Here is a 27,197-nt window from a genome sequence, read left to right as displayed (position 1 = left end):
AAGAGAAAAGTTATTTTAATGATGATGTTAATGGAAAGCAATAATGTTCAAATAGTTCAGAGGCTGCTGTGACTTTAGACATACAACTCCTATTACCTGTAACTGGAGTTAAGCCCATGTAATGATAACAAAATAGACCCCTAAATACCTTTCCAATTGAAAAAATAAGCACAGGTACTCCAGAAAACAGTGTGCTTTTGTGTGGAAAATACAGTGTTCTAGTTGAGAAACAGAAATTATTTTCACATTCATAGTGTTGAGGGTATGATGCTGGTATTTATCCTAGGTTTAAGGATGTATACCTGCCAGAAGTAACATCTATATGAAGAATGTTTTTCATTTTCTTAATGTTTAACATTCATTATGCTATTAAAGGAAAAGACTCAATATCCTCCCTGCCAGGAAGTAACTCTACTCTATTTCTATTATCAACCTCATATTTTGCAAACTATCAAGTCTTATAATATTATAAAGATACATTATCAAACAAACTTAATTATAGTAACTTTAGGGAGATTGAAATACATGAGAAAAGTTAAAACATATAGTACAATAGTATTACTTCCAGGTATTAAACACTTAATCCACATTAAGCTGAAAATCTAAAAAAAAAATTGATATTTACTTTTACTGATCATAAACATGATACTTTTATAACATGTACAAACAACCTATTAGGATTTTAAATGAGTATCATTTACATAATTGAAAACTGGAGTATTTCAAAGGATTTTCAAAAAGCCATAAGGCAGAAAAAAATCAGCATATTGTTCAGTACTCCTACTGCCACAAAACTTGTTATTGATTGTATTTGGACTCAATGTCAAAGCCAATGAGCAGATTTTTCTTAATGCCCTTGGCTTTGTACATTGGCTACACTTCCTTTTTTAACAAATAATGTGAGTGGATCCTAAAACAAACTCTGTGAGTTTGAAAGTCTGATGAGGATATAGGCATATTTGGAAAATGACAAATAAAAAGGATGATAAATGTTAGAAGATAAAAGGAAAAGCTCCCATGGAAATTATGTAAGTGAAACTTATGTTGAAGAGCAAACCAACAGAGAGCTATTCAACATGTCTATCATAGTGGCAAACACACAGCAGTTTTTTTGAAAACTATTGATTAAGTAATCATCCAATCACTGGCAATGATTCAGGAATTGATCCCTGAATTCACCTTCAGCGATGCTGCTGACAAAGGAGATACATTTTATCACTAACACAAAGAAAGATGTCCTTCTGTCCATCCATCCAACTACAAATTGTTATCAGACAAACTATATGTGCTGGGTGCTGTCAGAGGTACTCTTATAAATTTAGTGGAAAGGATAAATAAACCAAAAACTGTCACACAAAATTATGTGCCTCTTGTAGCTTCTATTATATTCTAAGTGCACTGGAGGTTCAGAGTAAAAAAAAAATCACAAACATTAATTCCAGGATTGAGAGGTCAGGGAAAATTTCATCTCAATTAGCCCTCAAAAGTAGATAGGATTTAAAAATGTTCAATACAGTTGGTTATTCAAGAAATACAAATTAACACAAGACTGCGATTTCATCTTACTCCGGAAAGAATGGCTAACACAAAAAAATCAACCAATAAGAAATGCTAGAGGGGCTCTAGGGGAAAAGGAGCCTTTCCCCATTATTGTTGGGAATGTGGAAATAAGTGTGGAGATTCTTTAAAAAAAAAAAGTAGGATTAGAGGTTCCATTTGACCCAGCTATTCCCTTTCTGGGTATTTTCCCAGAAGAATTGAAAACATCAAATTGGAGTAATATATGTGTGCCCATGTTTATAACTGCACAATTTGTAATAGCTAAATGTTGGAAACAACCCAAATTTCCATCAACAGAGGAATGGATAAAAAAGACACAGTATTTTTATACAGTGGAGTACTAAGGCATTAATGTTGTTGCGGTGTTACGGTGAGGCGTTGAGGCATCGTGGGTTCTCCTATGAGTTGCTGTTTGAGCCATTGGTTCCCCTGGAGAAGCTCTGGTCCTCATTGCTTCCTGGCTCTGGAGAGGAAGATGTGTGCCCTTGGTCTCCAGGATAAACTCCTCACACTGGCTTCCTGGTATTTACTGCTTGTCGGTGGAGCTCGGGGCCTCCGTGTCACTGAGGATGGATGTGGTGCTTTTTAGGACAGCCCTTGTCTTTGTTGTGAGTGTGACTTCTCGGCTCCAGCTCCAGGGTATAATCCTCAGCTTATCAGCACAGCTCCATCACCCTGCTGGCACAGACCTTCTGGCTTTCACCACTGACCTTTGGGCCTTCCCGGCACGGATCCGTAAAAGAGACTGGTATGAGTCCTTCTTGTGGGCTCTGAACCTCCAGCTGGACTCATGACAAGCATTGTCATGAGCTCTGGGCCTTCATCTGGACTCATGTGGGACACTGCTGTGGGATTTAGGCCCTTGATGAAATATTCTATGTCTTTGGTGTTGCAGATAGATTTCCTGCATTTCTTTGTGTTAACTCCCGATGACCATCATAAAAATAATATTACAAACTTCATATCCTGATTCTAATTGTTCTCTGCAGAAACTCTGACTACAACAACCGTCTTTCATCTCTGTGGCTTTCTACTCTTTTTTTTTTTTTTTTTTGTCTTTTTCTTTTTTATCAGTACCGGGGATCGAACTCACGACTGCCTGCTTGCAAGGCAGACGCTTATGCCGGCTGAGCTAAATCCCCAGCCCCTGGCTTTCTATTCTTTATGGCACAGAATCCATGTGGCTAAGACTAGTAGGTATCAGCCATTCTTTAATTTTGATCACATGATGGACACTCCTCTGTCATTTTCAATGGCATTTGTTTGTGATCCAACTGAACTTTGTTGCTGATACACAAAATTTACCTGTCATTTGGTTTTTTTTCTCAATTATTCTAATACTACATATCTACTCTGTTTTTAACATGCACAATCTATTTCTTGGGTCTGGGCTATTTCTTGCTGATAATGGAAGTTTCAGATTTGTCAGTCTAACTCTCTCATTTGTGCATGCCCAGGTACTCTGAAAGGAACTAAGCTTACTGATTTTGGTAGTACAGCAGAAATGTCAGTCCTTTTCCCTGCACAGTGTCTTGATTTCCCACAGGAGCAGAACTTAAAAACATACCACAGCTTATGATTCTGAGGATAGATGATACTTAACCCACAGCTTACAAGTCAAGAGCCTATTAACAGGTGTTTCCCATTAGTAGTGTTCCCATGCTAGCCTTGCTTAATTACTGGACCAGTTGTATGGACAAAGGTAATGTGTGTGGCTAATATCATAGACAATTTAGCACCTGCTAGTGCCATTGTTTTAAAATATAAACTCTCCCCTAAGATAAGAGCAAGTCAGCAATTGTTTTTAATATGAACAATTAAGAGTCAAAACACAGCTTTTCAACTTCATATTTGCAACAGAGAAGTTACTTTATAATTTTAATGTCTAATGCAATCTATGAACAAACTGAATGCCAGGCCCAATCTATAGGAAAATAACATGACTACTTATTAACTAGATACAACTTGTATAACAAGTCCCCAAACATCATTTCTGATTTTTGAGTCTATCAGAACAATGACAGTCTTTACTATATGTCTATCTTTCTATCTCTATCTCTCTGTCTGTTCTTTCCATGTTTTTGCAGTATTCTATATACCAGTGAAATCATAAATAGCCCATATGTTACAGGAGGAGAGATAAAAGGTAGAACCTACATAAACTAAAATAATATAGTCAATATAAATTATTATTTGTATTAGAAAGAAAACCATGAGGGGCTGGAGATTTAGCTCAGCGGCATAAGCGCCTGCCTTACAAGCAGGCAGTTGTGAGTTCGATCCCTGGTACCGATAAAAAGGAAAAAGATAAACAACAAAAAAAAATAGAAAGAGAACCATGTTATAAAATGAGAGAAAAGTAACAAAAATTATGTCATATTTTTCTTTTGAAAAAAATATAATTTATAATATATATTTTAAATTTTGAAAGAATATACACTAATAAAAATAGTGGTTAACTCTGAATATTCTGCCATCAGTCTAGGTTAGGAAAGTTCATTCAAGATTGCGGGGCACAGCCAGATGTGGTGGCACATAATTGTAATTCCAGCACTTGGTGGGCTGCAGCAGGAGGACTTGAGGCCAATCCGGACTGCATAGTAAGTTCAAGGCCAGCCTGAGTTACAGATCACCAAGACTGTCTAAACAAACAAACAAACAAACAAACAAGATTTGGGCAGCCTGAAGAAGACATAAAACTATAGGAATATCTCACATGTCTTTACTATCTCAGCAGAATGGAGAGCTACACTGCAAAGTTCTACTATCTTATATATGGTAATACAAAAAGTTATATAACACAGACAACTTTATTGTACTTGTTTATATATTCACTATGCAAGTGTGGGCTACAGGTCATATGCTGCCTCACTAGAAAATGGAAGACCTAAAAGCCTGAGCTTGGTCATTTGAGTATCCTGACCAAACTGGTGTAATCACAATTTTTTCTTTTTGTATTTTTTACTAATATCTGAATTTTTGGCATTAAATATGATCAATCTGCCAAATTAGGGGACAAATATAGATAGGATGTTAAATTCTCAGTCTTCAACTACAAAGTACATACTGTTCTCAATTTAAAGAGAAAATAATCCAGGATTCAATAATCTTTGAATTAATCCCCTGTTGATTATGCCATCACCATGGATATTATAGTATATAGGAAAAAATGACAGAAAACAGGTACTACTTCTCTATGCATGCTTAACTAAGGACTATAAAGTGTTCCCCAATGTCAAAATGAAGTTTCAGAGCATAAATAAATTTGTCTTCACACAGTTATCATTTATAGATATATTTCATATATCTTAGATTCCAAAAAAAATTTTTTTTTTGGTCTCATGATTGAACTCATGACTGCATGCCTGCAAGGCAGGCGCTTATGCAGCTGAGCTAAATCCCCAGCCCTAGATTCTAAATTTCAAAAGTTCATGTATTAAAGAAACTCTCTTCAAAAGATTGACCACTTCAAAAAGATGAGTAAAAGTCCAAACAGATAAGAAAGTATGCCATTGTATTATCTGTAGATAGCCTTACTTCAATGATAAAATCATGAGACTTCAAAATTACTTGACCACATTTTGCCAAAAAGATTCACTGAAACACACTCTCTCTCTCTCTCTCTCTCTCTCTCTCTCTCCTATGAAGGTAAATGACGCTCACACATTTTCAGCCAGGCATGCATACTGGGTTATTTTTTTTTTCTATAGAGTAACAGGTGTGTGGAGATACAGATTAAAACTTTGCACCAAACATTATGCTTTTCCTTACCATTGCTTATACCATGATGGAGTAAAGCTAACTGGTATTTGTAGTCTCTGAACTTATGAATGCAGAACATTTTCTCTAACTCATTATGCCCCCTCTCTTATTTATTGTGAAATGAACTTTCCAAAGCAAAAATTTCCTCACTTGCAAAATAGACATAATAATAGTACTTATACTAGGGTATTAATAGAATTAAATGAGGTAATTTAGTACCCAGCTGGCTCATATTAATCTTTTAATAGGTGGGAACTATATGCGTGCACGCGCGCGCGCACACACACACACACACACACACACCCATTAATAAGCCTCAAATAAAAAACTGTTTCTACTTAAAATGTATATTCATGATTTACTATTATAGATAGGTCAAAGTTCTCAGTGTGTGGCCAGACGGGTTCATATCTTTGTTCTTAATAGCTGTGTTTTCCTAAATTTAAATTTCTTATTGTGAACATGAAATAATTATTAAACAAATACCTAACAGAGGAGTTAGTCACTTTTGGGTCAGGGAAAAAAGATACCAACATATGTTTATAAAAGTTCTTTTCAGATTAAACTATGAAAACAAAGACTTAATAAAGATCAGCTGGGAAATCAGAACTTATCAAGGTTCTGACTTTTTATTTCACAAACCAACATGTGCTGGAGTGTTTTTATACCCTCGGGAAGCAAAGAAAACCTTTCATAACAATTTATTTATTTTTCTTATTGTCATCTGTTGGTTATAGAAATATTGCCAGACTTCTATTACTTCTCTGCTTCAGATTCCAGTTGTCTGGACAGATTTGTCCCTTGGGGTAGAAAGAGATTATTTCTAGACATTCCAGCCTTGCTTGAATGATGCACCTAGTAAAACTGGTCACTCCTTTTCCCCCGGAGGCCAACAGATTTACCAGGCAACCTGATAACCTTTCATTTGGTTTCCTGAATAGCCTATTCACTGTAAAGTAGAGCAGCCTTACTGTCATTAACAGAATCTCTTTCTGTGTTGGGCATAGCTCTTTCTGTTCAAAAGCAAACCTGAGCTATTTCGTAAACATTATATGCCTACCATAATGTTAGAGGGATACAGAGGCAGGTACTATGTAGTGAGGGTGGATTTTTTTTGTTTGTTTGTTAAAAATTAGTTATATGGAGATGTGTTAAGCCTTTCTTTGTACTTTGCTGTAGAGTCCTCATTGATTCAATTTGATAACCTAGATTTTATTGAATCCTCCAATATTAAAATTAAAAGTAGCCCTTTGCCTCAAAATATGCTCACTCCAATTAGAGTAGCATAAAATAACAATATAGTGACAATAAGTGCTATGATTAGGGGTATATTCTTCAGAAGCAAAGAAAAGTAATACTCATCCAAACCTTGGAAGAGACATCTCTAGGAAGGCTTTCTAGGCACAGTGATGTTATCTATTAAAGGCTGAAGAGGAAAAGTAAATGGTAGGAAAAAGAAACACTATGATAAGGAGGAAAAATGTATATGACTACAAGCGGATGGGTAGTGATTAAGAGCAATAGACTACAGACAGAACACAGACTAAACACATGTGCCCTTTCAAGGCTCCTGAATTTTAGATGTACCATAAGGAGTGAAATTATAGAACAGTACAATTTGGAGATCACACAGTAGATGAACTTAAAAGAGGATATGGTAAGAGTTGGATATTAGTTAGAAATGAGGGATAGAACAGGAGTCCAACATACTATAAAATTTCTAATCTACACTTTTGGGAGAAGGGTGGTTGCATCAAATAAGACAGAACATACAAGCGCAGGGGTTGCATTTAAGGAGAAAAAGCTGAGTACAGTGTTGAGTTTGTCAAGTTGGTGACGTGTTTAAAACATTTGAGCAGAGCTGACCAGCAAGTCATTAGGTATTATAAGGCTGAAGGTCAGAAGAGAAGCCTGAAAAGAGTAAAAGTGATTGGGGAAATTCATGATATATATGTAATCGAATTCATCACATGAGGAAGTACACGGTGTGATTGAAAACAACTGCAATTTATTGCAGTAAGAGATGTTGCCATTAATCCCCCTCAAAATACTCTGCCTTGCTTCAAACACACTTATCCTATTGATCTTGCCACTTTCTGAAGCAGTTCTCAAAGAGTCCTTTTTTGTGTCTTTAGTTATGCTCTTATGGCTTCCTCAGTATCCTCCATTGATTCAAGATGTTTATCTTTCATAGTCACTGGGACTTTGGGGGAACAGCCAGAATTCACATGGTGCCAGGACCACTGAGTAAAACAGGTGAGGGCCCACCATGATGTTTTCATGAGCCCACCTTTCTGTTCAATGAGACTTGCCAATAGCCTTCACCATATTTTTTTTTTAATCACATCTCTTACATATACTCATGAAAGAGGACTTCCAGAATAGCTTCATAAGTAGTGTCAGGATATAGTAGTGGATCTGCTTCTTTCTCAACAGTACTGGTATATGAACTTCTCCTTCAAGTTGCTTTTTGAGTACCTGTAGATCCGGATGAGTATCTTCTGAGCAATGCATGAACACCTCATTATGGCAAATAGAGGCAACATATATAGGTACAGTTGAGAAAGAAGCAAATCCACTACTGTATCCTAAAAGCTGTGGTCTTTTGAACATATCATCTTACAAAGGAATCTAACCTCCCAAGTGAAGAGGCCAAGTACAGCAGCAGAGGCTGTGCTGCTGGGTTTGACACCTAATCTATCAGGCACTATCCAGTGTCCACCTGTCCCAACTCTTCCCATGGAGAGCTGAAGCCAAGTGAGTGAGATATTCACAGGAGATGGTTTCTTCAAATTAGGACTTAAGAAAGGGGCTGTCCAGAGACTCACTTGGAGAGCAATGACTGAGCCCTGGGTGGGGTGGGGGGGGACAGAACATAGTCCTAGATTATGATACTGAAGTAGGAACTTAGTGATCTGAAGGCTAGTGACTCACAGGCAAATGCAACAGCTGTGCCTGGTGTTAGCCGGGGTTCCAGAGTGGACAGTCTCCCAACCCCCCACCCAACCCAACAACCTCTGAGCCTACCTGGTATCTCACTTATCAGCTGCCTTCTAATTGCCACAGAGATATTGGTGTCTCTGTGAGTCCCTCCTATTTGCTCCCAAATTCCAAAAAGAAGCGTCTTTTTCCACCAAGTCATAAATGCAACTGTATCCATGGGCTGGATAGAAACTATTTCAGAGGTGCTAACAGAGAGTTTGGTTTAAGCAGAAAGCCAAATAGCAACCATAGTATCAGAAAGTATTCAGCAAGGTACAGTCACCCAAAGAGGTGTAGAAACAGCAGATATAACAGATTCGAGGACTACCATGGAAGCAAGAACAGAAAGATCAAAGAAGCCATTCTAGAGATGAGTAGAGGACCAGGTGCTCTCCTTACTCCTCATATAATTGGAGGTTTCCAATCATAAGAAAAAGACAAAAGCCTTCTGCTAGTTATGCCCACAGGAGTGAAGCTGAAATCTAACATAATTCTATATGCAGAGATAACAAGAAGGAAGCTTGGGGGTCCACTAGACTTTCAAGCCCTTTTACTGAAATGGTAGGCAAGAGAACATTGCAGGAGGGGAACCAGCTCATGCACCATGTTTTTCTATCCACACCCAGAAAGGACTGGAGCTCATTTCCTCACAACTACTCCAATACAAGGTCTCTGTTTTGAAACTACAGGGAAGAGAATCCTGGTCAAACACAGACTGAAATATATACAGAAATGAGAGGAATCTTTGCTTTTGTGTATTGTTCTTCTTTCCCTTCTTTCATTTGATATATACTATATTTTCAAATAAGAATTTATTAGAGACCAAGAATCAAGCTCTCCTTGCAAACTGGCACCATGCATGGGCTTCTAGGGGGACAGTCAGACACCAGCTTTTTCCCATGAGTCAGCACCACTCACGAACTATGGGGGAAGAGAACAAGAAGAGCCAACCCCTACCTCCCACACCGCTGTAAGAGCCAGAGAAACACAGGTTGCAATATAGCTACTGAGGTATAATACAATTTAATGCTTGTAGTATTTAGTGTTTCACTGACTAAAGCCAATAGTCTGATCATCTATTCAGAGGATAACAATACGCAATGTAGCATCTATATGGTATTTCCTTCTGTAGGTGGTAGTCATTCTTGATTCCCTATCATCTTGTTTGAAGCCCTGTATCATTTTCATTGCTTTGTTGGGATGAGTTTTATTCTGTTTTGTTTTGTTTGACTTTATGATATCTGATGGCATGGGCAGCTATTTCAAAGATAACAAGATATATTATGGCAGCTATTTTGGATTTACTCTTATCTTGTTTTGAAGACCCTTATTATATTCATTTTTTAAAATTTATTTTTACTATGTCTGAAGGTATCTGCAGCTACTTGGAAGACAACATTATGGTATTACGGCATTATGGTAACTACTATTGATTTAATATTGTCTTGAAGTCCTGTGTCACTTATACTGATTTGTTTTGATTGGCATTACTCTGTTTTATTTTTCTTCATTTTATTCTCTTTAAAATTAAAAAAAAAAGAATTCATTAGAGTGTTAGTTTGGACAGTATCTTCCATGGTCATATCAGGTTAACCCTCATCAAATATTGTACATAGAGGATTCAAACCCGGGCTGTTTACCAGCAAATTAATTGGTTCTAATCTACTTCGGCTTCTCCATCTCCAATTATATTTCTCCTCCTCCTTTTTCTCTTCCTCCTCCTCCTCATTCTCCTCCTTCTTCCCCAACCCCAGAAAAACCTCACAACTCCCCTCCTTCAAGCTTCATTCCAGACATAAAAATATCAGCACAATACTATCCTTTCATGCTTTTATTTGCTATTATCTCTTTGTTATTCTTCCCTTCTTTCTGAACCATGTTTTTTCCTTTTCTACATATGTTCTCCTTCCCTCATTCTTTACATACCAGCCTGTGTGTCAAGAATATCATTTCATTTTCTTCCTGAGTCATTGAAAACAGTTGTCAATTGTTAAAACAAGTTTTAAATTATATGACTGATATATGGTTGGTTCTGTAGATATTGATATAATGAGAAATTGTTCTGCAATGCAGTGAACTGGACTTAGCCTATTATATTGAATAGGTTAATAAGTTGCATGATCACCAAAATATAACCAAAACCAAGGTCACAATACAGGGAGACATACAGTAAAGAAATCTCCACAATATCAAAAGAGTTTTTCTGCCCTAACCAATCTTCAACCTTCAATAAAACAACCAATAGTAACATGAAAAAACAAGGCAAACAGATAACTCTGAAAATTTATGACTCCTCAGAAATTGATCTTACAGACACCCAAGTGGATGGAATATCAGGCAAAGAACTCAAATTCAAATGGCTTAAATCTTTGGAGATAGCAAAGAAACTAATAAGCAAATCCTTAAGGTCTTCAGTGAACTTAAAGAAGATGTAAATAAATAGATAAAGGATATAATTAATAAAGTATTTAAAGAATTTAAGAGGAAACAAAGAAAATGACTGAATTAAAAAGAAAATGATTACATGGCAGATCATATATTCAATGATACACTAAAAAAAACAAGACATAATAGAACCATGAAAGCTGGAATCCAAAGGCTGTCAGACAATTCCCATCCTCAAGAAACAAAACTAAACAAACAACAACAAAAACTAAAAAAAAATAGGGCTTATGAAAGGTCAGAAGATGATACCAAAGGTAAATTTATTCACTGAAATCATAGCACAGAACTTTCCAAATCTAGGGTAAGAATTCAATATTGAAGTATATGAGACATACAGAACTCTAAATAGCCATGACCCCAAAAAACTCTCCATGACATTTCATGGTCAAAATCTTAGAAGTTCAGCAGAAAGAGAGAATACTAAGAGCTATTAGAGAAAAACATTAAGTAAGCTAAAAGCCAAAACAAAACAAATAAACAAACAAACAAAAAAAAAAACCCAAGCCTATCAAAATAACAACAGAGTTCAGATTCTTTACCAGTAACCTTAAAGGCCAGAAGATCTTGAGGTGAAATTTTAAAACTCTAAAATAAAACAATTGCCAATCAAGATTACTATATCCTGCACAATTTTCCTTCAATACTTTTGAAGAAATAAAGATTTTCCATGACAAACACAACTTAATGAAATTCATGACCATCAAACTAGTATTTCAGAAAGTATTTAAAAAATCTTCGACAGAGACAGTGAGACCAATCTTACCAAAAAACCCAAAGGAAAGAACATATCTAACAGGAAGACTATTTAAAGAAAAAGAATTAGCACTAGAAAAATGATGCAATGAAAGAATTTGTTAAATATCTTTCAGTAACACTCTTTGCTAATGATATTAACTCCCCAAATAAAAATACAGACTAGCAAACCAGAATGAAATAAAAAAAAAAAAAAACAAAAAATGGCGATACTCCCAAAACTGCTACACAGATTTAATACCATCCCAATCAAAATACCATTAGTGTGCCTCACAGATCTACAGAAAACACCCTTAAATTCATTTGGAACCAGAAGAGAATAGCAAAAGCAGTTGTGGGCAAAGAAGGCAGGTCAGGGAACATCACAATCCTAGACCTGAAATTATACTACAAAGTTACTGTAATAAAACCAGAATGGCATTGGAAAAAAAAAACAGGCCTCTGGATCAGTGGAACAAAACAGAAGATGCAGATGCAACTCCAAACATACTCAGCCACTTTATCTTTGACAAAGCAGCCAAACATGTTCACTAGAAGAAAGTAGCTTCTTTAATAAATGGTGCTGGAAAAGCTGGCTTTCCACATGCCGAAGACTAAAGTTAGATCTATGTATTTCACCATATACTAAATGAAGTCAAAACAGATCAAACAACTAAATATTAAAATAGAAAAATTAAAAGTACTGGAAGAGAATATAGGTAGAAATCTTGAAGACATAGATGTAGGTAAGTAGTTAATGAATGAAATCCAGACTGCAAGGGAAACATTAAAAACAATCAACAAATTGGATCTCACCTTATTAAAAAGGTTTTGCACAACAAAATAAATCACAAAACAGAGTGAAAAGACAACCCACACATTGGAAAAAAATTTTTATCTATTTGCCTTCAGACAAAAGATATATATCTAGAATGTATAAAAAAAACAGAAAAAATCAGGCTCCCCAAAATCAAAGACCCAATCCAAAAACTGGCATCTGAGATGAATACACTTCTCAGATGAAGAAATACAAAATACAAATACAAATATGAAAAAAAATGTTGAGCATCATTGGTCATTCAAAGGTGTAAATTAAAACAACACTGAGATTCCATGTGAACTCAGAAAGAATGGCTAGTGTCAAAAAACCAACAAAAAATATTTATGGGAAAAGGAACTCTACTCCACTGTTTGTGGGAGTATAGACTGGTGCAACCACTGTGGAAATCAGTGTGGATATTCCTCAAAAAACTAGGACTAGAGGTTTCATTTGACCCAGCTACTCTCCTTTTGGGAATTAAAAAAATCATACCACATCAATATATGTGCATCTATATTTATAGCATCACAATTTGTAATAGCTAAATCTTGGAGGAACAACCCAAATGCCCATGAAAGGAGGAATGGATATAGACAATGTCATCTTTTTCTACAACGGAGTACTACTCAGTCACAAAGAAGGATAAACTTGAACCTTTTATAGGTACATGGATGCAGTTTGAGACCATACTCATAGGTGAAATAAATCAGACTCTTATGTGTAAACATTATGTAGTCTCAATAGTATGAGAAACTGAGTGAGTAAATTGGGTGCAAAATGTATAATAGATATTACTGATTGGGAAGAAAGTATTCAAAAGGAAAGACAAATTGTGGGGAAAGGTGAAAGGAAGGGGAAAAAGAAAAAATATACACAAAATAGTTCTCTTAGTTCATTGAAAAGAAAGGTTTGTGATAATATTGTTTGGACAAAGTATTATGCTTCTATCTTGTACTCTGAATAACTACTACAAAGTAAATAATACTCAATGTATTACTTTTTAAAATAATTTAAACAGATAAAAGTAAGAAATAATAAAGCAGAATTTCAAAACAGGCTAGTATAAGGGTAACAATAATCTACATGCACAATGTATTAATTATTGTAACTCTTTTACTAACCTGTTTTGAAACTGTTTTATTGTTTTTATTTTTTGCTCTTTAAAATAAAAACAGAAACAAACAAACAAAAAAATCTAACTATATTTTGACAACTAGAGACAGACTTTATACAGAAACACATATATAAAATGAAAGGATAGAAAATGATGTTCTAAACCAAAACTATTGAACATAAAAGAACAGATAGATATCAATGCAGTCATGTAGAGGACTTCAACATCTCATTCTCACAAATAAAGCAACCATATAAAGAAAATCAAACAAACATCACAGTTGAACCACACCATTGAACAAATGGACTTTATAGCTACCTATAGAGTATTTCATCTAAGAATAGCAGAATATATATTTTTGTCAATAGCACATGGAACTTTCTCCACACAGACCATACCTCAGGTCATAAAAAATGATTAATTATATACAAAAGAATTGGAATAATATTGGAGCCAATCATCATATTGGGTTGTAACATAATAAGTCTATAAATTTACAGCAAAAAACTCACAGAATTATGAAAAAATGTGGAGATAAATGATCACTGTTGAATAATTATGGGTCATACATAAAATCAGGCATGAAATTAAAAAGTTCCTAGAATCAAAAGGTGATGTTAGTACAACATAGCTCAACTTACAGGACATGAGGAAAGCAGTTCTAAGAGGAAAGTTTATAGTTGTTTATACCCATATTAGAAAAATACAGGAATCACAAAGGAATTACATAATGATAGATTTTTAAAGTTCTAGAGAAACAAGACCTGTCCGAATACAAATCTTACAGAAGAAATGATAAAAGATTAGAGCAGGGGGGCTGGGGATTTAGCTCAGTGGCATAAGCGCCTGCCTTGCAAGCAGGCAGTCGCAAGTTCGATCCCCGGTACCGATAAAAAAAGAAAAATACAACCAAAAAAAAAAAAAAATTAAAAAAATAAAAAAGGTTAGAGCAGGAATTAATAAAATTGAAGCTAAAATAAAAATACAAAGGATCAATGAATAAAAACTTGTTTCTTCAAAAGGATAAAAAAAGGTTAATAAACTCTCAGCCAAACGTACCAAAAGAAAGAACAGATTTGTATCAGTGTAATTAGAAATGAAAAAGGTGGTGCAGCCATTTGGGCTGGGAAAACAATCAAAAGGTCAGCCTGCCTTTCCCATGGACCAGCAGGAGCCAGGGGATAGGAAAAGAACCAAGAAGTCAGCTTGCCTTTCCTGCAGGCCAGTGGCAGTGGTGGGTCAGAAAGAAAACTAAGAAGTCAGCCTGCCCTTCCTATGAGCCAGTAGCAGCCATGGAGGCCTAGAAAAGAGATAAGAAGTAAGTCTGCCTTTCCCATGAGCCAGCTGGCACTCAAGCTGGGAGACAAGACTTCCTTCCCACTATGTAGGCAGCTGGCTGATTTGGAGGAACTCAGGCTAGGATGATAGCAACTGTGGTACAAAAACAACTTAATCCTTGCATTAATTAATTGACTTTGCAGACTTGAGGCTGGTAGTCTGTCCGTCTGTTTAGAGGATGACAATATGCAATATAGCAACTACAGGGGATTTCCTTCTGTCCTGTTTTTGAAATCCAATATTGTTCTTACCCTTTTGTTTTGTTTGATTTTATTGATTTGTTTTATTCTCTTCAAAATTAAAAAAAAAAAACAAAAAGATGAAATCACAATGGGCATCTCCAAACTTCAGAATATTATAAAAGATTATTTTGAAAAACGGATATTCTAATAAATCAGAGAATGTAGAAGTGAATAAATTCCAAGACATATGAATTACCACAACTCAAGAAAAATACAAAAATCTTGAATACACCCAAAATAGACAATGAAATACAAGCAGCAATAACAACTCTTCCAACCAAGAAAAGCCAAGGACCAAAAGAATTCACTTCTCAATTTTACCAGAACTTCAGGAAAGAACTAATACTAATAATTACTCTTCCTCTCCTATGACATTAAAAGTTAAGGAATACTGCCAAAGCAAAAACTCATTCCACAGAACTAGTATTACCTTAATAACAAAACTGGACAAGGATTTAATGAGACAGGAGTTGGGGGAGAAAAGTAAATACAAAATGATAGTTCAGTTTCCTTCATGGAATATAGATACAAAAATCCTCAACAATGTACTTACAAAAAAATGTAACAAATCATTAGAAAGATCATGGCCAAGCTGGTTCCAGCTTAGAAATGCAAGGATGGATCAACATACATAAATCAATAAATGCATGATAAATCCCACAAACAGAAAAATTACATGATCAGCTCAAAAGATGAAGCCTCCGGCAAAATTCAATGGCTTTTGGATTTCATCCATTGTAAAGCAACAACAACAAAATCCCCCACAAAACCCTTATGAAAATAGGCACAGAAGGACCTTATTTTTAATATGATAAAACCCATATATGACAAACCCACTGCCAACATCATATTCAATGATAAAAAAACTGAAAGCATTCCCTCTTACATGAAGAAAAAAGACAAGAGTGTCTACTCAAGAATGTCATCACTACTATTAAATATGGTAATCAAAACTTTGGCCAGAGAAATCAGACAACACAAAAACAAAAGGGATATGTATAGGAAAACAAGAAATAAAATTGCTATTATTTGTAGATGACATTATCCTTTACACAGAAGATGCCTCCCCCCCAAAAAAAAACTCTAACAGAAGACTCTTAGAATAAATATATTCCTTACAGTGGCAGGAAAAAAGTCAATATACAAATATAAATGGAGTTCCAGTACACTACCAATGAACTAGCTCAGAAGGAAATCTGAAAAACAATCCCATTCATAGTAGCATCAAAATTAAATATCTAGGAATTTACCTACCCAAGGCGTGTGAAAGATTTCTATAATACCAACTATAATGCTCTGGAAAAAGACATTGAAGAGGACATTAGAAAATGAAAAGCCAACTTCTGTTTCTGGAGAGGCAGAAACAATACTGTCAAAATGACCATACTACCAAAGCTGATATACAGATAATGCAATCAAAATACGAGTAACAGTCCTCACACAACTAGATAAAAATCCTAAAGTTTACATGGAAACAGGGGAGATCCAGAATAGCCAAAGTAACCCTGAGGAAAAAAAATCAAAGCAAGAGATAGTAAAATCTCAAACTTCAAGTTATATTACAAAGTTATAATAATAAAACATCATGGTACTAGCAAAAAATAGGCATGTTGAGCTACGAAATACAAAAGAGGTTGTAGAAAAAACCCCAAGCAGCTTTGGAAATATGATTTTTGACAATGGAACCAAAATCATACACTGGCAAAAAAGATAACCTCTTTAACAAACAGTGCTAGGAAAACCAATTGTTTATATGTAGAAGAATAAATCTAAAGCTGCATCATTCACCTTGCACTAAAATCATCTCAAAATGAACCAAACATCTACACATTAAAACAGAAACATTGAACCTGTTGGAAGATAAAATAGCTAGAACTCTTGCATAGACTTTCTGAACAGAACAATTGCAGAAGAAATAATACCAAACAATTAAGAGATGATATTATATCAAGCTGGGAAAAATATCACATAGTATCTCTTATATGAGAAATCTAAAATATAAATAATTTTAAGAGCAAAGTAAAAAAGAAATGACAGAAAACAAGGAGACAGATCTCATGGAGAAAGGAAGGGGATCTGAAGAAAGGGGAGAAGGGAAGGAAGGGGGAAAATGAGACAAATGCATTGTATATATGTATTAATTTCACAAGATGACAGCAATCATCATATATTGCAGAGATAAAACAACAATGAAAATAAAATGTTAAAGAAATTTTTAAAAGGAAGCAGCAAGAACAATAGGATAAGTATTTTGAAGTTAAACAAGAGTTTTTAAGGGGGATTAATGGAAGTGCGATTTTACTAATAAATTATTTTTTAAAATATTCTCATGTATTTTGATTACACCATGTATGTGGAAGGAGAAAACCAGTGGGCTGATGATTAAAACTTTGGAATATTGATATATGAGAGCTGAGTTTAGGAAGAGATTCCATGAAAAAAATAAATAGCAAAAATTCAAAGAGGGACTAAAACAACCATGAGAGTAAGTATTTTGAAAAATGGAATAAACAATAATATATACTATAGAAATATATACTAAAATAAAGACAAAACCTATCAGATTTATAAGTATGGAGATAATTAGAGACCTTAATGAGAACAGTTTCATTGAAACAAAGGGAGCAGAAACCTAACTTTAGAAGGCTAAAGAATAAATGATGGCAATAAATACAACTTACTCTTACATTTCCTGTGACATTTTCCTAGGGCAAAAACAGTTACCTCAGATCACTTTTCTTGACATACCAATATCACTTCTTGTTGAAACTGTTTTGCTTATGTATTTTTTTTTCCTTAGGGAAGCAGCATTATAGGCTCCCCATCCCAACTATGACCATGATGTATATCTGTGCCCTACATGTGGTCAATTCATGTATTGGCTACTAACCAATGCAGGACATGATTTGTGATAAAAGGCACTACTTAATAGGATTATAAGCTGGTTAAAGAGAATTAGAAAAGAATGAACAGACACACAGAAACAAGTGAAGCTAATTTTGTTTTTTAATATGTCCAGATTGTTTCAGTTCTAAAGGAGGCCATGATTACAAAGACATTAGTTATATGATCTAATTTCCAAAATTATGACCAATTTAATTTAAAACAATAGTTATGTTCTTTATGTCATTATTTCTTAAAGTATGGTAAAATGTTTTATGTCTTCATTTTTATAGGTATAGTAAAAATGTTGACATAGACATATGCTATACCATCAATTTATAACTACTGTAATGACCACTGATACTTAGCATGTACATACCAATGTGAATATTGGTTTGTTTTTATATTACCTGAAAGCCAAGTGGCATCATGCTGCACTGTACTAATGAAGGTTTTGAAAGTTTTAAAATAATTTTGATAGTGAGGGCTTTTCACAGTTGAGTTATCATGGGTGTGAGATAAAATTTCACATAATAGAATAGGCACACTACATATATGAGAATATGTGGCAAAGTAGTCAATACATATTAATAAGTATACTGATATATTGTAAGAATGTACTCTGCGGGCTAACTTGCAATTGTTTATTAATTGAAAATGGAATTGCAAATATGAACTAAATAATTTTTCTATTACTAATTCTACAAACAAGTGGATTACTCATGTTACAAAGATTTCAGTCCTAGCCTATCTTCATGTAAGCAAGACAATTTTACGAATATAAGGAATTGATATCCTAGTAAAACTAGAATTTGACAGTTACTTACTTATGGTTTAAATATGAAGTGTCTCTCAAGGACTGATGTACGGAGAGCCTGATTCCAATGAATCCATGTTTACAGGTGGATCCTAGCAAGGTAACTGGCTCTGAAGAACTCTAACCTCATAAACAGATTTATTGATGAGTTTATAGCTAAGTGAAATATTAAGAGCTGGAAGCTACTTGGAGAAAATAGGTCACTGGGGACATGACTTTGAAGGGTTCTCTCTCTCTCAGCTTTGTTGCACCATGCTCTTCTGTCATGTGTCACTGCCTTACCAGAGATGGAACGAAGTCAATAATAAACTGGGACCTCTGAAGCCATCAGTCAAAAATAAAACTTTTTTTTCTTTAAGATGTTTTTCTCATGTGTTTCATTGATGTAAAGTTAACACACTTACTGACAGTGTTTACACTCACTATGGAGTCTGATGATCTTGGATTCTGTCACAAAACCTTAAGTTATGAGGACCATTTTATCCAGTTTAAACTACAGAATTTCTTTGCATAAATATCAATCAGATGAAAATGTATAACTGGATATCAAGCCAAAACTTTCTATTATTAAATCTTGCATTAGTGGGCACATTTGAGTGAATGTTACTTGTATTTTTATCCATTTTATAGTAGTATTAATATGAAAGCATATGAAGTTCATGCTTATTTTTATAACTTGATATTTAAGTAACTATATATATGTGCACTGAAGTGTGTACATATTTAAGTAATGCTGTATTAGAAATAATTTTAAGTCAATTAGTGGGGACACCAAAGATTCAGTTCTCACTAAAATGGATCAATAAATCCCTTTTATTACTCATAAAATTGTACTGGTTAGGTTAATCACTACACTTGGGATTTTTCTACTCATTTGCCAGCTACCTTTTTGAGTAATATTCTCAAAGACACCTTACTCCCCAGATCAAAAGGCTAGAATGGATTTGAAATATGACTAACCTGACTGAACCCTAATTTGAAGTGGTAAAAAACAAAAAGACATAACAGCAAGGAAAATTGTAAGAGTTAACTTTCAAAAGGACTTCAGAGAACTGAAAGATAAAAAATCACTGCAAGATAAGACATGAAGATGAAAGTGAACACAGTCACAATAAAGAAAGTAGCTCAGGGAGACTGGTAATGATGTGTGAAAATTTGTCTTTAAAATTTGTGACAGCTAAAACAGTAAAGGAAAATTTATGCAGTATATCCTTTCTGGGTTTGCTGTTGTTTGCTAAAATCCTGTTCCACCAAGTCAGATTTTCCCCTATTCTACCATTACTTACTTCTGAATCTGTTTAGTTTGGCTCATAATTGCTCCATGGACACAACTACATGTATTCTAGATATTAGCTTATGGGCTCATTTTGCTTTTTCTTACCCTACTGTTAAATACAATCCTTCCGTTAAAGCCCAAATCAAATACCTTTAGTCTTCACTGATCTTTCTTTGATTTATACTCCATTAACACAAACTTTACTTGTATCACACAATTTTTAATTATAGCCAGCTTTGTACCATTCACTATCACTTCATGTATTGTGTTTTCAAGAGGACAGTACTAGGATGGCAGACAGTGTGTCTCTTCTACCATTTTATTAGTTTTCTCAATATTAAGCAGTCATGAAATATATACATGTTGGTTATTTTTCTGAAAACAAACTTGTGAGCATTTAAATACATATAAAAATGTCATTTAGCAAATAAATACGTGAAAAAATGTTGGGCAGCACTGGCCATTTGAGAGATACAAATTAAAACAACACTGAGATTTCACCTTACCCCAGAACAATGGCTAGTATTAAGAAATCAGCCAATAACAAATGCTGGAGGGTCTCTGTGTGTGTGTGTATGTGTGGCACCCTTCTCCATTGTTGGTGGGAATGCAGACTGGTGCAACCAGTGTGGAAATCAGTGTGGAGATTCCTCAAGAAACTAGGATTGGAGGTCCCATTCAACCCAGCTCTTCTCCTTCTGAGTATCTTGCCAAAAGAAATACAAACATCATACTATAGTGATACATGTGCACCCATGTTTATAGCAGCACAATTTATAATAGTATGTATAAACATCATATTATTTCATTGGTATGATAAGGAAAAAACATGTATTTTGTCCCAAAGAGAATAACTTCAGCCAAGCAATAACTCAGGCTACATCTGCTTTTACTTTAACCCACTGTGAGCCATTTTGAGTTGACTTTTGGATGTCTTAAGAAATTTTTGATATGCTATAAGGTTTGGGTTTTTTGCATGTGGATATCCAGTTGCTCCAGTAAATTCATTGAGGGTACAATCCTTTTTCCACTTAATTGCTTTTGCATCTTTGCCAGAAATCAATTGTCTGTTATGTGGGTATCTAATTTGAGATCTTATATTAGTATTTTGATGGTTTTTCTATCTTGATATTAATTCTGTTTTGTGATGATTGGTGTAACTTTGTGATAAGTAGGGGAGGTTTAGAGTGCTAATTATGTTCTTTTACCAGAGTGGTTTAGACTATTTTGAGGCTTTTCTATTTTTACAGAAATTTAAGAATCAAAATGTTAATTTTTATGAAAAACTATGCTGGTCCTTTATAAGCTATTGTGTTTTTTGATCTTCATTATTTTCTTCTGTTTGTTTTTGGTTTTATTCTTTTATTTTTAATTTCTCAAGGAAAGTTATGGGGATATTTCATGGCTTCTTTTCTGATGAATGTACTTGGTGTTAAAAAATTTTTTTAAAATGTCATTTGTTCTCACAAAGACATATTTGGATGGGATAATAAATAGTTTGCATGCTATCTTTTCAAGATATATTCTTTTATATGTTACTGAAGTGGCTCTAGAGATGGCTTTGAATTTTTAGGAGAATTGAGGGAAAATAATATATTAATGGTTAGATTGTGAAGTAGTATACAAAATAACATTTAACAGCCCTAAGAACTACAGTGTTGACTGGATAAAAACAGTTAGTGACCTGAAGTGAAAGATGCTTCCTTAGAAGACTCTCCTAACCAGCCATATTACAATCTCTCTCTGAAATGCTCCCCTTTATCCTATTCTGGACACTAATTAGAAAATACAGTAATCATAAATATCAAAACTTCAAGACCACTGCAGGATTTGCATGTAGTGCTTCTGAAAGATTCTGTGTCTGGGTTATTTAACTACCATTTTTGGGGTGTGGGGGTGAGTACCAGGAATGGAACTCAGGACCTCACACTTGTCAGGCAAGCACTGTGCCACTAAGCTAAACTCCAAAGATACTTCGATAGCAATAGTTTCCTACATATTAAAATACATTAGATGATTTAGAATACCACAGTTTCTGTGTCAAATTTTATATAAATAAAATTCATTCTCTTCTATTCTGTGCTAATACAATAAAGTGAAATTCTATTGAAATACAGGGTATTTTCCATGATGATTCTATCTAATGAATAGGCCTAGACTATGTCAGTATCACATTCCTAAGTTTAAGCATTTTTCTTCTGGTCTTCTTTTTCCAGAATCTGTGTGTAGCAGATGCCATTGTTTTCATTCCATGTAACTCTCTCTTTGTTTGGCTTATATTTCTTCATTTTGAAACTATTTCTTTGCCAAACTACTCTATTTCTAAGTTACCATTCTTTTCTTTGTCCTTGTGTATAACATGCAGGATTTTATTGTTTGTCTTTTGCCATATTATTTTATATCCTCTCCATCAGCTACTTTCTATTAGTACACACAGCTACATGCAAAACTTGAGCTATTCTACATCCTTTATACACATGGAGCTTAAATCTGTATTTCTTGAGCTCTAGTATAGCTTCAGTCACCTTCTAATGTTTTTTCTGAAGTATTGAAAAGCTACCTCACACTCAAGATTCAAACTGAATTGATTTCCTTTTCTTTTTATTCTATTCTCTTTACTGTTTTCTTATTGTGATTACTATGGCCATATTATGGATTGGCTTGATCCCCCTCAATTCATGCACTGGAGTCCTTAACCTCCAATATTTAAGAAGGAGATGATGGTCCTATTTAGGATCATCATCCTAAGTTAGGGTGAGTGCTAAGCCCTTATAACTGACTGTCCTTATACCAAGGAAAATTTGGAGACAAACATACAGTAAGAGAAAATTCCATGTCAAGGTAAGGAAACAGATCAGGGTGATGCTTTTATCAACCAAAGAATGAAAAATATTGCAGAAAATTTCCTGGAGCTTTGTGAAAAGCCTGAACTAAATCTTTTTCTAGCACTTTCAGAGACGGCCAGCCTTATACCTCAATCCTGGACTTTTAGCCTTTTGAACTATGAGACAATAAATTTCTATTGTTTAATTCACTTGGTTCATGGTACTTTGTTACAGAAGCTCTAGAAAATGAATAGAGACATCATAAACCAAGTCACAAAACAGGTAATCATCCTTGACTCTTTTTACCCTAATATCCAGTTACTTAATATGTTCTGTTAACTCTTAACTCCTGAAATATTGTTAGCTCTTTTTTTCATCATCATCTCCATACCACTGGCTTCCTTCCCACTCAATCAACCTAGGAAATAATGTAATAATTACACAAAATAGATTTGATCATGCCATTGTAAGTTAAAGCCTGAAATGGTTCCTTATAACTCATTCAGGGAAAAAAGAAAAACCAAACTACTTATTACACAAGGCCTGCCACGACTACTTATCTTTCCAGTCTCTCATACCTAGACTCCAGTGTTGGTAAACAGTTGGTTCTTCTTTGTATATATCATGCTCTCTTATTGCCTTTATAATTGCTGTCTCAGATCACACTTCTTTTCTCTTTTCTTTTCCTATCCAAGAAACTCCTACTGATCTGTTAAGATTCAGTTGGATCCTTTATACTATGATGGTGCCTGTGCCATCCATCTTCTCTCAGTTTACTTGTGAACTCTGTCAAGGCAGGAACTATCATTTTAACCTTTTTTTAGTGCCTGAAATATAGGCACTTAGCAAGTGTTTTTTAAATGACTACACAAATGAACACCTTAAAGAAAGCAAAAATATTAACGCAAAATATTCATTGAATAAAATTTGTACATGTGTGTGAAAACTCTTCTTTAGGTAAAACTTTCATAGTTGTTCAAGACATATTTCAAATCACTTAATTTTCCTGTGTGCTTTGAAACCCCAATATATAAATTCTCTCTAATGCAGATTAGTTAGTTCAATGGTCATTATAGGACAGAATTAAACATCTTTCCAGTCTTCAGATCTTTAATTTTTTATTTTAGGTCTGTCAACTCTTCTTAGATAGCTTGTAGGAGAATCAAAAGCAGTTGATTTGCTGTTATAACTATATAGTGACATAGAAGAAATGAAATATTGAATTACTACAGCATGCCTAATTGCTATTTTCTGCTTTGATAAGCCACATTATACTTGATACCATTTCATCTTACGATGAGAAAGGATTAGGTGACCCTTGTTTTTAGTAGGTTGTATAGGATACCAAGCTTCTTCCTTACTTCCCTTTGATTCAGGGAGTTTTCTCATCTAACACTGCCTCCAGGTGGCAAATGCTTGAGATAATCTTTATTATTTTTAAATGGTAAGAAAATCATTCACAGAAATACACATCCCTCTTTTCTTCCTCTTTGGATAGGGAGAGGACACCAATATATACACATAAATCTAGTTAATACATCACCAAAAAATACTGCCAAAAATGTTCAATGGTTTCTTGTGAAAACAGTAGCAAGTTCCTTTGGATCAGAGCATTGAAACTGTTCTACTAAACCCTTAATATGAATTTGCTCAATGGGACTGTGTATGCAGGTGTAGAACAATTATTAGATTTGATATCTGAATGAGCTCAGGTTCCCATTTCAGCTTGACTGCTTCAATGACCCCATTATTTGGCTTCCACTGCTCCCCGAACTGATCAACTTAATTATTCTGACTAATGAAACATTTAGGACATGAATTTCTGATTTGTTCTAAACCATATGGGATATCTAAAAGTGCTTCACTTAAAAAATATCACAGCACAGAAGAAATGATTCTGAGAACATATTATAAGCCCAGAAGTAGGTCAGGGCCATGAACCACATTGGACACACAGATACTGTACTTTCCTGGAGAGTTCTCCTTGGTACCAGTTACACATTAGTGGCTGCATTCTTCCCTGAAATGCTCAAAAACAAAAAGTGCTGATTTGATGTGAGTGGGGACAGGAAAGGGCTTGAAGTCAAAGTTTCTGTTCCCTCCAATAATATATTTAGATTCTCAAAATACCTAATGTTCAGAGGGGCAAATAAAATGTTTTGTAGAACAAGCCAATTATGGGCATTGTTTGGCAAGAAGAATAGCAAAAAGGAAAAGTTAAAAAAAATGAGACTAATCTTAGAGTTGATATGCGAGGAATATGATCTTTTCTAGGTAGAAAAGGTCAAATTATATCTGTTAATAAAAAGCATTATCTTAGAAATATTGGATTTGGTCATTAATTGTGGATGAAGTATCAGCAATTGTGTGTACATGGTGAGAAAAAGACCATTTTGAAAGAAAAATATATTTATTCCAATAACTCATGGTAGCTTCATAACTGGTATCCTTAAAAGCAACTCTAACATTAGCCATTATTTTTTCTTATATTACTGACAAAAAATCGTATGTTTACCTGCAGGAAAAGAAGGCATTAAAATATTACTGGTCCCTGACATTTCACAGATGCCAATTTATCTCTCATCAGTGAAAGCATTTGTCCTCACAAATAATGAAACTGACATCAAAATGGATCCCCTGCCCACTGCTTCCTTTCACTAATGATATGTAATGGCTGCTGCGCCTGTGATAAATGCATTTGTGTCCAGTCATATTCCTATCATTTTATAATTCAATATGATTCCTTTAAAAAATAAATAAGTAAGAAGGGAAGTCACAGGAGACTAGCTAGAGTTTCTGCTTCAAGGCATTCCTTGACATCAGCTTTCACTTCATACTTCTGCTCAAAGTACCTGATTTGACAAAGCATACAGAAAATCAGAAGACAAGTTTCTTCACCTCCTCTCCAAAACTGTCTGACAGAAGTCAATAATGATTCTTTCACACAGCTATAATCTAACAATTTTAGGTGAAAGTGTGAGGGGAAACTTTCTAGCTATTCTTTACAGTATTTTATTAAAGAAGGGTGTAAAAATGCATTTGCCTTAGTGAGACTACTCTCCTCCTCTGTTTCAACTCAATCCATTTTAACAGTTGTCAGTTTAAATAACAAGCTATAGGCTGCCATTCACAGATGCTTTGCATGCCACATGAAAGCGATGAATTCAGAGATAGAAACAAAAACAGAAACAATTTTTTAAAAAAGCAGTCTCTTTTATAAAAGAATTTCTTTAATAATGGAATCTGAGAAAAATTTCTTTGAGCTTGTGTCCTTTTCCTACTGTTTTATATATTGTAGATACCATACTTTTCTTCCAAAGGCTATATCTACTGACATACTTTCAAAAGCAAACAACTTTTCGCCTTACATTGCAATAATCACTTAACTGTATTTTTAACGCATTCAGAACAAATGTTTTTATTATATAATAACAGTGACAGTTCTCCTTGTGTTCCCAGTGTAAAATGATATATTTTAAATACTATAATTAAACAGCAGCCTATCCATAACTACTATTTTTAGGTTAAATAAAATGTCAACATTTTTATTCATGTTTAAATTAACATTTGCAATTCATTGGCTTTTAATATTTAGATATTGATTCAAATGTTATGAGAAAGCTTTTTTATTTAAAAGAGCAGACTATAGAGAGCTCGTTCTTGAGTATCTTGTGATATCCACTACCTTCACTACATAATCCTAAAGAAAAAGTTCAGAATTGATGTTATCTGGATGATCCTATTATTACTGGTTAGCTAGTCATCTGTGCCAAACAACTATGACATAATCTTGAACTGGTACTAAATGATTATTTAGAATCAAAGAGTATCCACTTTTACAAAATATATTCTGGCTACAAGAGTCAACACAGCATAGTTCATGAGATTCTAGCATTGAGACTGTCATCTGATTAGAACAGAAGATGCAGAGAGAGCAAACCTATCTTCAGATCTTCACACACATGAAGTACATACACATATGTCATATAAACTAACTTTGGTAGCAATAATGGTATGTATATATTTTTTTACAGGCCAATAATAAGTATGCCTTTCATAGACCATGTCTAAAAGTTTTGTTTTAGGAGCAATAGGTCAGAAGACAATATAAAAATATATGTAAATATGTAAAATACTTTCCTATATATTTGTAAGAAGCAGCTCTAACTTTGATTTGTATCACACATTTTTAGACACATTGACTTTATTTATTTATTTATTTATTTATTTTTGTCTTTTTCTTTTTTATCGGTACCAGGGATCGAACTCATGACTGCCTGCTTGCAAGGCAGGCGCTTATGCCGCTGAGCTAAATCCCCAGCCCCTGACACCTTGACTTTAAAACACATCAAAAATGAGTTATGCTGACATTTGCAACAAATGACTACTTTCTGTAACCCG

The 27,197-nt window shown here is 34.5% G+C and overlaps 1 protein-coding gene across 4 annotated transcripts in view; it reads right to left on the bottom strand.

Annotated features, from left to right (window-relative positions):
* Diaph2 (diaphanous related formin 2) overlaps nt 1-27,197 on the bottom strand; it is an 875,814-nt gene that overhangs the window by 11,084 nt on the left and 837,533 nt on the right. The window lies entirely within an intron of this gene.

This window comes from Cavia porcellus, unplaced genomic scaffold, assembly GCF_034190915.1.
Source record: "Cavia porcellus strain 051 isolate PalLab524CR breed Dunkin Hartley unplaced genomic scaffold, mCavPor4.1 scaffold_3, whole genome shotgun sequence".
NCBI classification, from domain to species: Eukaryota; Metazoa; Chordata; class Mammalia; order Rodentia; family Caviidae; genus Cavia; species Cavia porcellus.
This window is presented reverse-complemented; position numbering and strand designations above follow the sequence as displayed.